Source organism: Scyliorhinus torazame, chromosome 19 (genome assembly GCF_047496885.1).
Source record: "Scyliorhinus torazame isolate Kashiwa2021f chromosome 19, sScyTor2.1, whole genome shotgun sequence".
In the NCBI taxonomy this organism is placed as follows: Eukaryota; Metazoa; Chordata; class Chondrichthyes; order Carcharhiniformes; family Scyliorhinidae; genus Scyliorhinus; species Scyliorhinus torazame.
Window position 1 is genome coordinate 87,170,923 of NC_092725.1, and position 13,251 is coordinate 87,184,173.

The window sequence follows — 13,251 nt, forward strand, 5'->3', positions numbered from 1 at the left end:
ACTGATCAGCCTGTGTGTGTGTGTCTCCCGCACTGATCAGCCTGTGCATGTGTGTGTGTGTGTGTGTGTGTGTCCCGCACTGATCAGCCTGTGTGTGTGTGTGTGTGTATGTACCGCACTGATCAGCCTGTGCATGTGTGTGTCCGCACTGATCAGCCTGTGTGTGTGTGTGTGTGTGTGTGTGTCCCCCCGCACTGATCAGCCTGTGTATGTGTGTCCCCGCACTGATCAGCCTGTGTATGTGTGTGTGTGCGTGTGTGTCGACACTGATCAGCCTGTGTGTGTGTGTGTCCCGCACTGATCAGCCTGTGTGTGTCCCCGCACTGATCAGCCTGTGTGTGTGTGTGTCCGCACTGATCAGCCTGTGCATGTGTGTGTGTGTGTGTCCGCACTGATCAGCCTGTGTGTGTGTGTGTGTGTCCCCGCACTGATCAGCCTGTGTGTGTGTGTGTGTGTCCCCGCACTGATCAGCCTGTGCATGTGTGTGTGTGTATGTACCGCAATGATCAGCCTGTGTGTGTGTGTGTCCCGCACTGATCAGCCTGTGTGTGTCCCCGCACTGATCAGCCTGTGTGTGTGTGTGTCCGCACTGATCAGCCTGTGCATGTGTGTGTGTGTGTGTCCGCACTGATCAGCCTGTGTGTGTGTGTGTGTGTGTGTGTCCCCGCACTGATCAGCCTGTGTGTGTGTGTGTGTGTCCCCGCACTGATCAGCCTGTGTGTGCGTGTGTGTGTGTGTCCACACTGATCAGCCTGTGTGTGTGTGTCCCGCACTGATCAGCCTGTGTGTGTGTGTATGTGTGTGTGCCCCCGCACTGATCAGCCTGTGTATGTGTGTGTGTGCATGTGTGTCGACACTGATCAGCCTGTGTGTGTGTGTGTCCCGCACTGATCAGCCTGTGTGTGTGTGTGTCCCCGCACTGATCAGCCTGTGTGTGAGTGTGTCCGCACTGATCAGCCTGTGCATGTGTGTGTGTGTGTGTCCGCACTGATCAGCCTGTGCATGTGTGTGTGTGTGTGTCCGCACTGATCAGCCTGTGTGTGTGTGTGTGTGTCCCCGCACTGAAAAGCCTGTGCATGTGTGTGTGTGTGTGTCCGCACTGATCAGCCTGTGTGTGTGTGTGTGTGTGTGTGTCCGCACTGATCAGCCTGTGCATGTGTGTGTGTGTCCGCACTGATCAGCCTGTGTGTGTGTGTGTGTCCGCACTGATCAGCCTGTGTATGTGTGTGTGTGTGTCCCGCACTGATCAGCCTGTGTGTGTGTGTGTGTGTGTGTCCCGCACTGATCAGCCTGTGTGTGTGTGTCCACACTGATCAGCCTGTGTGTGTGTATGTGTCCCCACACTGATCAGCCTGTGTGTGTGTGTGTGTGTGTCCCCACACTGATCAGCCTGTGTGTGTGTGTGTCCGCACTGATCAGCCTCTGTGTGTGTGTGTGTGTGTGTCCACACTGATCATCCTGTGTGTGCGTGTGTGTGTGTGTGTGTCCCCACACTGATCAGCCTGTGTGTGTGTGTGTCCGCACTGATCAGCCTCTGTGTGTGTGTGTGTGTGTATCCCCACACTGTTCAGCCTGTGTGTGTGTGTGTCCCGCGCTGATCAGCCTGTGTGTGTGTCCCCACACTGATCAGCCTGTGTGCGTGTGTGTGTGTGTGTGTGTCCCGCACTGATCAGCCTGTGTGTGTGTGTGTGTGTGTGTATGTACCGCACTGATCAGCCTGTGTGTGTGTGTGTGTGTCCCCGCACTGATCAGCCTGTGTGTGCGTGTGTGTGTGTCCCGCACTGTTCAGCCTGTGTGTGTGTGTGTGTGTCGCACTGATCAGCCTGTCTGTGTGTGTGTGTGTGTGTCCCGCACTGATCAGCCTGTGTGTGTGTGTCCCCGCACTGATCAGCCTGTGTGTGTGTGTGTGTGTGTCCCGCACTGATCAGCCTGTGTGTGTGTGTGTGTGTGTCCGTCCGCACTGATCAGCCTGTGCATGTGTGTGTATGTGTGTCCGCACTGATCAGCCTGTGGGTGTGTGTGTCCGCACTGATCAGCCTGTGTGTGTGTGTGTGTGTGTGTGTCCCTCACTGATCAGCCTGTGTGTGTGTGTGTGTGTTTGTGTGTGTCGCACTGATCAGCCTGTGTGTGTGCGTGTGTGTGTGAGTGGGTCCCGCACTGATCAGCCTGTGTGTGTCCCGCACTGATCAGCCTGTGTGTGTGTGTGTGTGTCGCACTGATCAGCCTGTGTGTGTGTGTGTGTGTGTGTGTGTATGTCCCGCCCTGATCAGCCTGTGTGTGTGTGTGTGTGTGTGTGTGTGTGTGTGTGTGTCCCGCACTGATCAGCCTGTGTGTGCGTGTGTGTATGTCCCCCCGCACTGATCAGCCTGTGTGTGTGTGTGTGTGTGTGTGTGTCCCGCACTGATCAGCCTGTGTGTGTGTGTGTGTGTGTGTCCCGCACTGATCAGCCTGTGTGTGCGGGGGAATGTGTGTCCCCCCGCACTGATCAGCCTGTGTGTGTGTGTGTGTGTGTGTGTCCCCCGCACTGATCAGCCTGTGTGTGTGTGTGTGTGTCCCCGCACTGAGCAGCCTGTGCATGTGTGTGTGTCCCGCACTGATCAGCCTGTGTGTGTGTGTGTGTGTGTGTGTCCCCACACTGATCAGCCTGTGTATGTGTCCGTCCCGCACTGATCAGCCTGTGTGTGTGTGTCCCGCACTGATCAGCCTGTGTGTGTGTGTGTGTGTGTGTGTGTGTGTCCCGCACTGATCAGCCTGTGTTTGTGTGTGTCCCGCACTGATCAGCCTGTGTGTGTGTGTGTCCGCACTGATCAGCCTGTGTATGTGTATGTACCGCACTGATCAGCCTGTGTGTGTGTGTGTGTGTCCGCACTGATCAGCCTGTGTATGTGTATGTACCGCACTGATCAGCCTGTGTGTGTGTGTATGTGTGTGAGTCCCCACACTGATCAGCCTGTGTGTGTGTGTGTCCGTGTCCGCACTGATCAGCCTCTGTGTGCATGTGCCCCGCACTGATCAGCCTGTGTGTGTGTGTGTCCCCACACTGATCAGCCTGTGTATGTGTCCGTCCCGCACTGATCAGCCTGTGTGTGTGTGTGTCCCGCACTGATCAGCCTGTGTGTGTGTGTGTGTGTGTGTGTGTGTGTCCCGCACTGATCAGCGTGTGTGTGTGTGTCCCGCACTGATCAGCCTGTGTGTGTGTGTGTGTGTGTGTGTGTGTGTCCCACACTGATCAGCGTGTGTGTGTGCGTCCCGCACTGATCAGCCTGTGCATGTGTGCGTGTGTGCGTCCCGCACTGATCAGCCTGTGTGTGTGTGTGTGTGTGTGTGTGTGTCCCCGCACTGATCAGCCTGTGTGTGTGTGTGTGTGTGTGTGTCCCGCACTGATCAGCCTGTGTGTGTGTGTGTGTATGTACCGCACTGATCAGCCTGTGTGTGTGTGTCCCCGCACTGATCAGCCTGTGTGTGTGTGTCCCCGCACTGATCAGCCTGTGTGTGTGTGTGTCCCCGCACTGATCAGCCTGTGTATGTGTGTGTGTGTGTGTCCCCGCACTGATCAGCCTGTGAGTGTGTGTGTGTGTCCCCGCACTGATCAGCCTGTGTATGTGTGTGTGTGCGTGTGTGTCGACACTGATCAGCCTGTGTGTGTGTGTGTCCCCGCACTGATCAGCCTGTGTGTGTGTGTGTCGACACTGATCAGCCTGTGTGTGTGTGTGTGTGTGTGTGTGTCCCCGCACTGATCAGCCTGTGTGTGTGTGTGTCCCGCACTGATCAGCCTGTGTGTGTCCCCGCACTGATCAGACTGTGTGTGTGTGTGTCCCCGCACTGATCAGCCTGTGTGTGTGTGTGTCCGCACTGATCAGCCTGTGCATGTGTGTGTGTGTGTGTCCACACTGATCAGCCTGTGTGTGTGTGTGTGTGTGTGTGTCCCCCCGCACTGATCAGCCTGTGCATGTGTGTGTGTGTGTGCGCACTGATCAGCCTGTGTGTCCGTGTGTGTGTGTGTGTCCGCACTGATCAGCCTGTGCATGTGTGTGTGTGTCCCCACACTGATCAGCCTGTGTGTGTGTCCGTCCCGCACTGATCAGCCTGTGTGTGTGTGTGTGTGTGTGTGTGTCCCGCACTGATCAGCCTGTGTGTGTGTGTGTGTGTGTGTCCCGCACTGATCAGCCTGTGTGTGTGTGTGTGTGTGTGTCCCGCACTGATCAGCCTGTGTGTGTGTGTGTGTGTGTGTGTCCCGCACTGATCAGCCTGTGTGTGTGTGTGTGTGTCCCGCACTGATCAGCCTGTGTGTGTGTGTGTCCGCACTGATCAGCCTGTGTATGTACCGCACTGATCAGCCTGTGTGTGTGTGTGTCCGCACTGATCAGCCTGTGTATGTGTATGTACCGCACTGATCAGCCTGTGTGTGTGTGTGTGTGTCCACACTGATCAGCCTGTGTGTGTGTGTGTGTGTGTGTGAGTCCCCACACTGATCAGCCTGTGTGTGTGTGTGTCCGTGTCTGCACTGATCTGCCTCTGTGTGCGTGTGCCCCGCACTGATCAGCCTGTGTGTGTGTGCGTGTGCCCCGCACTGATCAGCCTGTGTGTGTGTGTGTCCCCACACTGATCAGCCTGTGTGTGTGTGTCCCCGCACTGATCAGCCTGTGTGTGTGTGTGTGTGTGTCCCGCACTGATCAGCCTGTGTGTGTGTCCGTCCGCACTGATCAGCCTGTGCATGTGTGTGTATGTGTGTCCGCACTGATCAGCCTGTGGGTGTGTGTGTCCGCACTGATCAGCCTGTGTGTGTGTGTGTGTGTGTGTCCCTCACTGATCAGCCTGTGTGTGTGTGTGTGTGTTTGTGTGTGTCGCACTGATCAGCCTGTGTGTGTGCGTGTGTGTGTGAGTGGGTCCCGCACTGATCAGCCTGTGTGTGTCCCGCACTGATCAGCCTGTGTGTGTGTGTGTGTGTCGCACTGATCAGCCTGTGTGTGTGTGTGTGTGTGTGTGTGTGTATGTCCCGCCCTGATCAGCGTGTGTGTGTGTGTGTGTGTGTGTGTGTGTGTCCCGCACTGATCAGCCTGTGTGTGCGTGTGTGTATGTCCCCCGCACTGATCAGCCTGTGTGTGTGTGTGTGTGTGTGTGTGTCCCGCACTGATCAGCCTGTGTGTGTGTGTGTGTGTGTGTCCCGCACTGATCAGCCTGTGTGTGCGTGTGTATGTGTGTCCCCCCGCACTGATCAGCCTGTGTGTGTGTGTGTGTGTGTGTGTCCCCCGCACTGATCAGCCTGTGTGTGTGTGTGTGTGTCCCCGCACTGAGCAGCCTGTGCATGTGTGTGTGTCCCGCACTGATCAGCCTGTGTGTGTGTGTGTGTGTGTGTGTCCCACACTGATCAGCCTGTGTATGTGTCCGTCCCGCACTGATCAGCCTGTGTGTGTGTGTCCCGCACTGATCAGCCTGTGTGTGTGTGTGTGTGTGTGTGTGTGTGTCCCGCACTGATCAGCCTGTGTTTGTGTGTGTCCCGCACTGATCAGCCTGTGTGTGTGTGTGTCCGCACTGATCAGCCTGTGTATGTGTATGTACCGCACTGATCAGCCTGTGTGTGTGTGTGTGTGTCCGCACTGATCAGCCTGTGTATGTGTATGTACCGCACTGATCAGCCTGTGTGTGTGTGTATGTGTGTGAGTCCCCACACTGATCAGCCTGTGTGTGTGTGTGTCCGTGTCCGCACTGATCAGCCTCTGTGTGCATGTGCCCCGCACTGATCAGCCTGTGTGTGTGTGTGTCCCCCACACTGATCAGCCTGTGTATGTGTCCGTCCCGCACTGATCAGCCTGGGTGTGTGTGTGTCCCGCACTGATCAGCCTGTGTGTGTGTGTGTGTGTGCGTGTGTGTCCCGCACTGATCAGCGTGTGTGTGTGCGTCCCGCACTGATCAGCCTGTGCATGTGTGTGTGTGTGTGTGTGTCCCGCACTGATCAGCTGTGTGTGTGTGTGTGTGTGTGTGTGTGTGTCCCACACTGATCAGCGTGTGTGTGTGCGTCCCGCACTGATCAGCCTGTGCATGTGTGCGTGTGTGCGTCCCGCACTGATCAGCCTGTGTGTGTGTGTGTGTGTGTGTGTGTCCCGCACTGATCAGCCTGTGTGTGTGTGTGTGTGTGTGTGTCCCGCACTGATCAGCCTGTGTGTGTGTGTGTGTATGTACCGCACTGATCAGCCTGTGTGTGTGTGTCCCCCGCACTGATCAGCCTGTGTGTGTGTGTCCCCGCACTGATCAGCCTGTGTGTGTGTGTGTCCCCGCACTGATCAGCCTGTGTATGTGTGTGTGTGTGTGTCCCCGCACTGATCAGCCTGTGAGTGTGTGTGTGTGTCCCCGCACTGATCAGCCTGTGTATGTGTGTGTGTGCGTGTGTGTCGACACTGATCAGCCTGTGTGTGTGTGTGTCCCCGCACTGATCAGCCTGTGTGTGTGTGTGTCGACACTGATCAGCCTGTGTGTGTGTGTGTGTGTGTGTGTGTGTGTGTGTCCCCGCACTGATCAGCCTGTGTGTGTGTGTGTCCCGCAGTGATCAGCCTGTGTGTGTCCCCGCACTGATCAGACTGTGTGTGTGTGTGTCCCCGCACTGATCAGCCTGTGTGTGTGTGTGTCCGCACTGATCAGCCTGTGCATGTGTGTGTGTGTGTGTCCACACTGATCAGCCTGTGTGTGTGTGTGTGTGTGTGTGTGTGTGTCCCCGCACTGATCAGCCTGTGCATGTGTGTGTGTGTCGTGCGCACTGATCAGCCTGTGTGTCCGTGTGTGTGTGTGTGTCCGCACTGATCAGCCTGTGCATGTGTGTGTGTGTCCCCACACTGATCAGCCTGTGTGTGTGTCCGTCCCGCACTGATCAGCCTGTGTGTGTGTGTGTGTGTGTGTGTGTGTGTGTGTCCCGCACTGATCAGCCTGTGTGTGTGTGTGTGTGTGTGTCCCGCACTGATCAGCCTGTGTGTGTGTGTGTGTGTGTGTCCCGCACTGATCAGCCTGTGTGTGTGTGTGTGTGTGTGTGTCCGCACTGATCAGCCTGTGTGTGTGTGTGTGTGTCCCGCACTGATCAGCCTGTGTGTGTGTGTGTCCGCACTGATCAGCCTGTGTATGTGTATGTACCGCACTGATCAGCCTGTGTGTGTGTGTGTCCGCACTGATCAGCCTGTGTATGTGTATGTACCGCACTGATCAGCCTGTGTGTGTGTGTGTGTGTCCACACTGATCAGCCTGTGTGTGTGTGTGTGTGTGTGTGAGTCCCCACACTGATCAGCCTGTGTGTGTGTGTGCCCGTGTCTGCACTGATCTGCCTCTGTGTGCGTGTGCCCCGCACTGATCAGCCTGTGTGTGTGTGCGTGTGCCCCGCACTGATCAGCCTGTGTGTGTGTGTGTCCCCACACTGATCAGTGTGTGTGTGTGCGTATGTGTGTGTCCCGCACTGATCAGCCTGTGTGTGTGTGTGTCCCGCACTGACCAGCCTGTGTGTGTCCCCGCACTGATCAGCCTGTGTGTGTGTGTGTCCGCACTGATCAGCCTGTGCATGTGTGTGTGTGTGTGTACGCACTGATCAGCCTGTGTGTGTGTGTGTGTGTGTGTGTCCCCGCACTGATCAGCCTGTGCATGTGTGTGTGTGTGTCCGCACTTATCAGCCTGTGTGTCTGTGTGTCCGCACTGATCAGCCTGTGTATGTGTGTGTGTGTGTACCCGCACTGATCAGCCTGTATGTGTGTGTGTGTGTGTGTGTGTGTGTGCCCCCGCACTGATCAGCCTGTGTATGTGTGTGTGTGCGTGTGTGTCGACACTGATCAGCCTGTGTGTGTGTGTGTGTGTGTGTGTCCCAGCACTGATCAGCCTGTGTGTGTGTGTGTCCCGCACTGATCAGCCTGTGTGTGTCCCCGCACTGATCAGCCTGTGTGTGTGTGTGTCCGCACTGATCAGCCTGTGCATGTGTGTGTGTGTGTGTCCGCACTGATCAGCCTGTGTGTGTGTGTGTGTCCCCGCACTGATCAGCCTGTGCGTGTGTGTGTGTCCGCACTGATCAGCCTGTGTGTGTGTGTGTGTGTGTGTGTGTGTGTGTGTCCGCACTGATCAGCCTGTGCATGTGTGTGTGTCCGCACTGATCAGCCTGTGTGGGTGTGTGTGTCCGCACTGATCAGCCTGTGTATGTGTGTGTGTGTGTGTGTCCCGCACTGATCAGCCTGTGTGTGTGTCCCCGCACTGATCAGCCTGTGTGTGTGTGTGTGCGCGCAATGATCAGCCTGTGTGTGTGTGTGTGTGTGTGTGTGTGTCCGCACTGATCAGCCTGTGCATGTGTGTGTGTGTGTGTCCGCACTGATCAGCCTGTGTGTGTGTGTGTGTGTGTGTGTGTGTGTGTGTCCCCGCACTGATCAGCTGTGTGTGTGTGTGTGTGTCCCCGCACTGATCAGCCTGTGCATGTGTGTGTGTGTATGTACCGCAATGATCAGCCTGTGTGTGTGTGTGTCCCGCACTGATCAGCCTGTGTCTGTCCCCGCACTGATCAGCCTGTGTGTGTGTGTGTCCGCACTGAACAGCCTGTGCATGTGTGTGTGTGTGTGTCCGCACTGATCAGCCTGTGTGTGTGTGTGTGTGTGTGTGTCCCCGCACTGATCAGCCTGTATGTGTGTGTGTGTGTCCCCGCACTGATCAGCCTGTGTGTGCGTGTGTGTGTGTGTCCACACTGATCAGCCTGTGTGTGTGTGTCCCGCACTGATCAGCCTGTGTGTGTGTGTATTGTGTGTGAGTCCCCGCACTGATCAGCCTGTGTGTGTGTGTGTCCCGCACTGATCAGCCTGTGTGTGTGTTGTGTCCCCACACTGATCAGCCTGTGTGTGTGTCTGTCCCGCACTGATCAGCCTGTGTGTGTGTCCCGCACTGATCAGCCTGTGTGTGTGTGTGTGTGTGTGTGTGTCCCGCACTGATCAGCCTGTGTGTGTGTGTGTTTATGTACCGCACTGATCAGCCTGTGCATGTGTGTGTCCGCACTGATCAGCCTGTGTGTGTGTGTCCCCGCACTGATCAGCCTGTGTGTGTGTGTGTGTGTGTGTGTGTGTGTGTGTGTCCGCACTGATCAGCCTGTGTATGTGTGTGTGTGTGTCCCCGCACTGATCAGCCTGTGAGTGTGTTTGTGTGACCCGCACTGATCAGCCTGTGTATGTGTGTGTGTGTGTGTGTGTGTCGACACTGATCAGCCTGTGTGTGTGTGTGTGTGTGTCCGCACTGATCAGCCTGTGTGTGTGTGTGTCCCGCACTGATCAGCCTGTGTGTGTCCCCGCACTGATCAGCCTGTGTGTGTGTGTGTGTGTGTCCCCGCACTGATCAGCCTGTGTGTGTGTGTGTCCGCACTGATCAACCTGTGCATGTGTATGTGTGTGGTCCGCACTGATCAGCCTGTGTGTGTGTGTGTGTGTGTGTGTGTGTGTGTCCGCACTGATCAGCCTGTGCATGTGTGTGTATGTGTGTGTGTCCCGCACTGATCAGCCTGTGTGTGTGTGTGTGTGTGTCCCGCACTGATCAGCCTGTGTGTGTGTGTGTGTATGTACCGCACTGATCAGCCTGTGTGTGTGTGTGTGCGTGTTCGCACTGATCAGCCTGTGTATGTGTATGGGCCGCACTGATCAGCCTGTGTGTGTGTGTGTGTCCACACTGATCAGCCTGTGTGTGTGTGTGTCCCGCACTGATCAGCCTGTGTGTATGTGTGTAAGTCCCCACACTGATCAGCCTGTGTGTGTGTCCGCACTGATCAGCCTCTGTGTGTGTGTGCCCCGCACTGATCAGCCTGTGTGTGTGTGTCCCCACACTGATCAGCCTGTGTGTGTCCCCGTCCCGCACTGATCAGCCTGTGTGTGTGTGTGTCCCGCACTGATCAGCTGTGTGTGTGTGTGTGTGTGTGTCGCACTGATCAGCCTGTGCATGTGTGTGTGTGTGTGTGTGTGTGTCCCGCACTGATCAGCCTGTGTGTGTGTGTCCCGCACTAATCAGCCTGTGTATGTGTGTGTGTGTATGTACCGCACTGATCAGCCTGTGCATGTGTGTGTCCGCACTGATCAGCCTGTGTGTGTGTGTGTGTGTGTGTGTGTGTGTGTCCCCGCACTGATCAGCCTGTGTATGTGTGTCCCCGCACTGATCAGCCTGTGTGTGTGTGTGTGCCCCCGCACTGATCAGCCTGTGTATGTGTGTGTGTGCATGTGTGTCGACACTGATCAGCCTGTGTGTGTGTGTGTCCCGCACTGATCAGCCTGTGTGTGTGTGTGTCCCGCACTGATCAGCCTGTGTGTGTGTGTTGTCCCCGCACTGATCAGCCTGTGTGTGAGTGTGTCCGCACTGATCAGCCTGTGCATGTGTGTGTGTGTGTGTCCGCACTGATCAGCCTGTGCATGTGTGTGTGTGTGTGTCCGCACTGATCAGCCTGTGTGTGTGTGTGTGTCCGCACTGATCAGCCTGTGTATGTGTGTGTGTGTGTCCCGCACTGATCAGCCTGTGTGTGTGTGTGTGTGTGTGTCCCGCACTGATCAGCCTGTGTGTGTGTGTCCACACTGATCAGCCTGTGTGTGTGTATGTGTCCCCACACTGATCAGCCTGTGTGTGTGTGTGTGTGTGTCCCCACACTGATCAGCCTGTGTGTGTGTGTGTCCGCACTGATCAGCCTCTGTGTGTGTGTGTGTGTGTGTCCACACTGATCATCCTGTGTGTGCGTGTGTGTGTGTGTGTCCCCACACTGATCAGCCTGTGTGTGTGTGTGTCCGCACTGATCAGCCTCTGTGTGTGTGTGTGTGTATCCCCACACTGTTCAGCCTGTGTGTGTGTGTGTCCCGCGCTGATCAGCCTGTGTGTGTGTCCCCACACTGATCAGCCTGTGTGCGTGTGTGTGTGTGTGTGTCCCCCGCACTGATCAGCCTGTGTGTGTGTGTGTGTGTGTATGTACCGCACTGATCAGCCTGTGTGTGTGTGTGTGTGTCCGCACTGATCAGCCTGTGTGTGCGTGTGTGTGTGTCCCGCACTGTTCAGCCTGTGTGTGTGTGTGTGTGTGTCGCACTGATCAGCCTGTCTGTGTGTGTGTGTGTGTGTCCCGCACTGATCAGCCTGTGTGTGTGCGTCCCCGCACTGATCAGCCTGTGTGTGTGTGTGTGTTTGTCCCGCACTGATCAGCCTGTGTGTGTGTGTGTGGTGTCCGTCCGCACTGATCAGCCTGTGCATGTGTGTGTATGTGTGTCCGCACTGATCAGCCTGTGGGTGTGTGTGTCCGCACTGATCAGCCTGTGTGTGTGTGTGTGTGTGTGTGTCCCTCACTGATCAGCCTGTGTGTGTGTGTGTGTGTTTGTGTGTGTCGCACTGATCAGCCTGTGTGTGTGCGTGTGTGTGTGAGTGGGCCCGCACTGATCAGCCTGTGTGTGTCCCCCACTGATCAGCCTGTGTGTGTGTGTGTGCGTCCCGCACTGATCAGCCTGTGCATGTGTGTGTGTGTGTGTGTGTGTGTCCCGCACTGATCAGCCTGTCTGTGTGTGTGTGTGTGTGTGTGTCCCATACTGATCAGCGTGTGTGTGTGCGTCCCGCACTGATCAGCCTGTGCATGTGTGTGTGTGTGCGTCCCGCACTGATCAGCCTGTGTGTGTGTGTGTGTGTGTGTGTGTGTGTCCCGCACTGATCAGCCTGTGTGTGTGTGTGTGTGTGTGTGTCCCGCACTGATCAGCCTGTGTGTGTGTGTGTGTGTATGTACCGCACTGATCAGCCTGTGTGTGTGTGTCCCCGCACTGATCAGCCTGTGTGTGTGTGTCCCCGCACTGATCAGCCTGTGTGTGTGTGTGTCCCCGCACTGATCAGCCTGTGTATGTGTGTGTGTGTGTTCCCGCACTGATCAGCCTGTGAGTGTGTGTGTGTGTTCCCCGCTACTGATCAGCCTGTGTATGTGTGTGTGTGCGTGTGTGTCGACACTGATCAGCCTGTGTGTGTGTGTGTCCCCGCACTGATCAGCCTGTGTGTGTGTGTGTCGACACTGATCAGCCTGTGTGTGTGTGTGTGTGTGTGTGTGTCCCGCACTGATCAGCCTGTGTGTGTCCCCGCACTGATCAGACTGTGTGTGTGTGTGTCCCGCACTGATCAGCCTGTGTGTGTGTGTCCACACTGATCAGCCTGTGTGTGTGTATGTGTCCCCACACTGATCAGCCTGTGTGTGTGTGTGTGTGTGTCCCCACACTGATCAGCCTGTGTGTGTGTGTGTCCGCACTGATCAGCCTCTGTGTGTGTGTGTGTGTGTGTCCACACTGATCATCCTGTGTGTGCGTGTGTGTGTGTGTGTCCCCACACTGATCAGCCTGTGTGTGTGTGTGTCCGCACTGATCAGCCTCTGTGTGTGTGTGTGTGTATCCCCACACTGTTCAGCCTGTGTGTGTGTGTGTCCCGCGCTGATCAGCCTGTGTGTGTGTCCCCACACTGATCAGCCTGTGTGCGTGTGTGTGTGTGTGTGTCCCGCACTGATCAGCCTGTGTGTGTGTGTGTGTGTGTATGTACCGCACTGATCAGCCTGTGTGTGTGTGTGTGTGTGTCCGCACTGATCAGCCTGTGTGTGCGTGTGTGTGTGTCCCGCACTGTTCAGCCTGTGTGTGTGTGTGTGTGTGTCGCACTGATCAGCCTGTCTGTGTGTGTGTGTGTGTGTCCCGCACTGATCAGCCTGTGTGTGTGTGTCCCCGCACTGATCAGCCTGTGTGTGTGTGTGTGTGTCCCGCACTGATCAGCCTGTGTGTGTGTGTGTGTGTGTCCGTCCGCACTGATCAGCCTGTGCATGTGTGTGTATGTGTGTCCGCACTGATCAGCCTGTGGGTGTGTGTGTCCGCACTGATCAGCCTGTGTGTGTGTGTGTGTGTGTGTGTCCCTCACTGATCAGCCTGTGTGTGTGTGTGTGTGTTTGTGTGTGTCGCACTGATCAGCCTGTGTGTGTGCGTGTGTGTGTGAGTGGGCCCGCACTGATCAGCCTGTGTGTGTCCCCCACTGATCAGCCTGTGTGTGTGTGTGTGCGTCCCGCACTGATCAGCCTGTGCATGTGTGTGTGTGTGTGTGTGTGTGTCCCGCACTGATCAGCCTGTCTGTGTGTGTGTGTGTGTGTGTGTCCCACACTGATCAGCGTGTGTGTGTGCGTCCCGCACTGATCAGCCTGTGCATGTGTGTGTGTGTGCGTCCCGCACTGATCAGCCTGTGTGTGTGTGTGTGTGTGTGTGTGTGTGTCCCGCACTGATCAGCCTG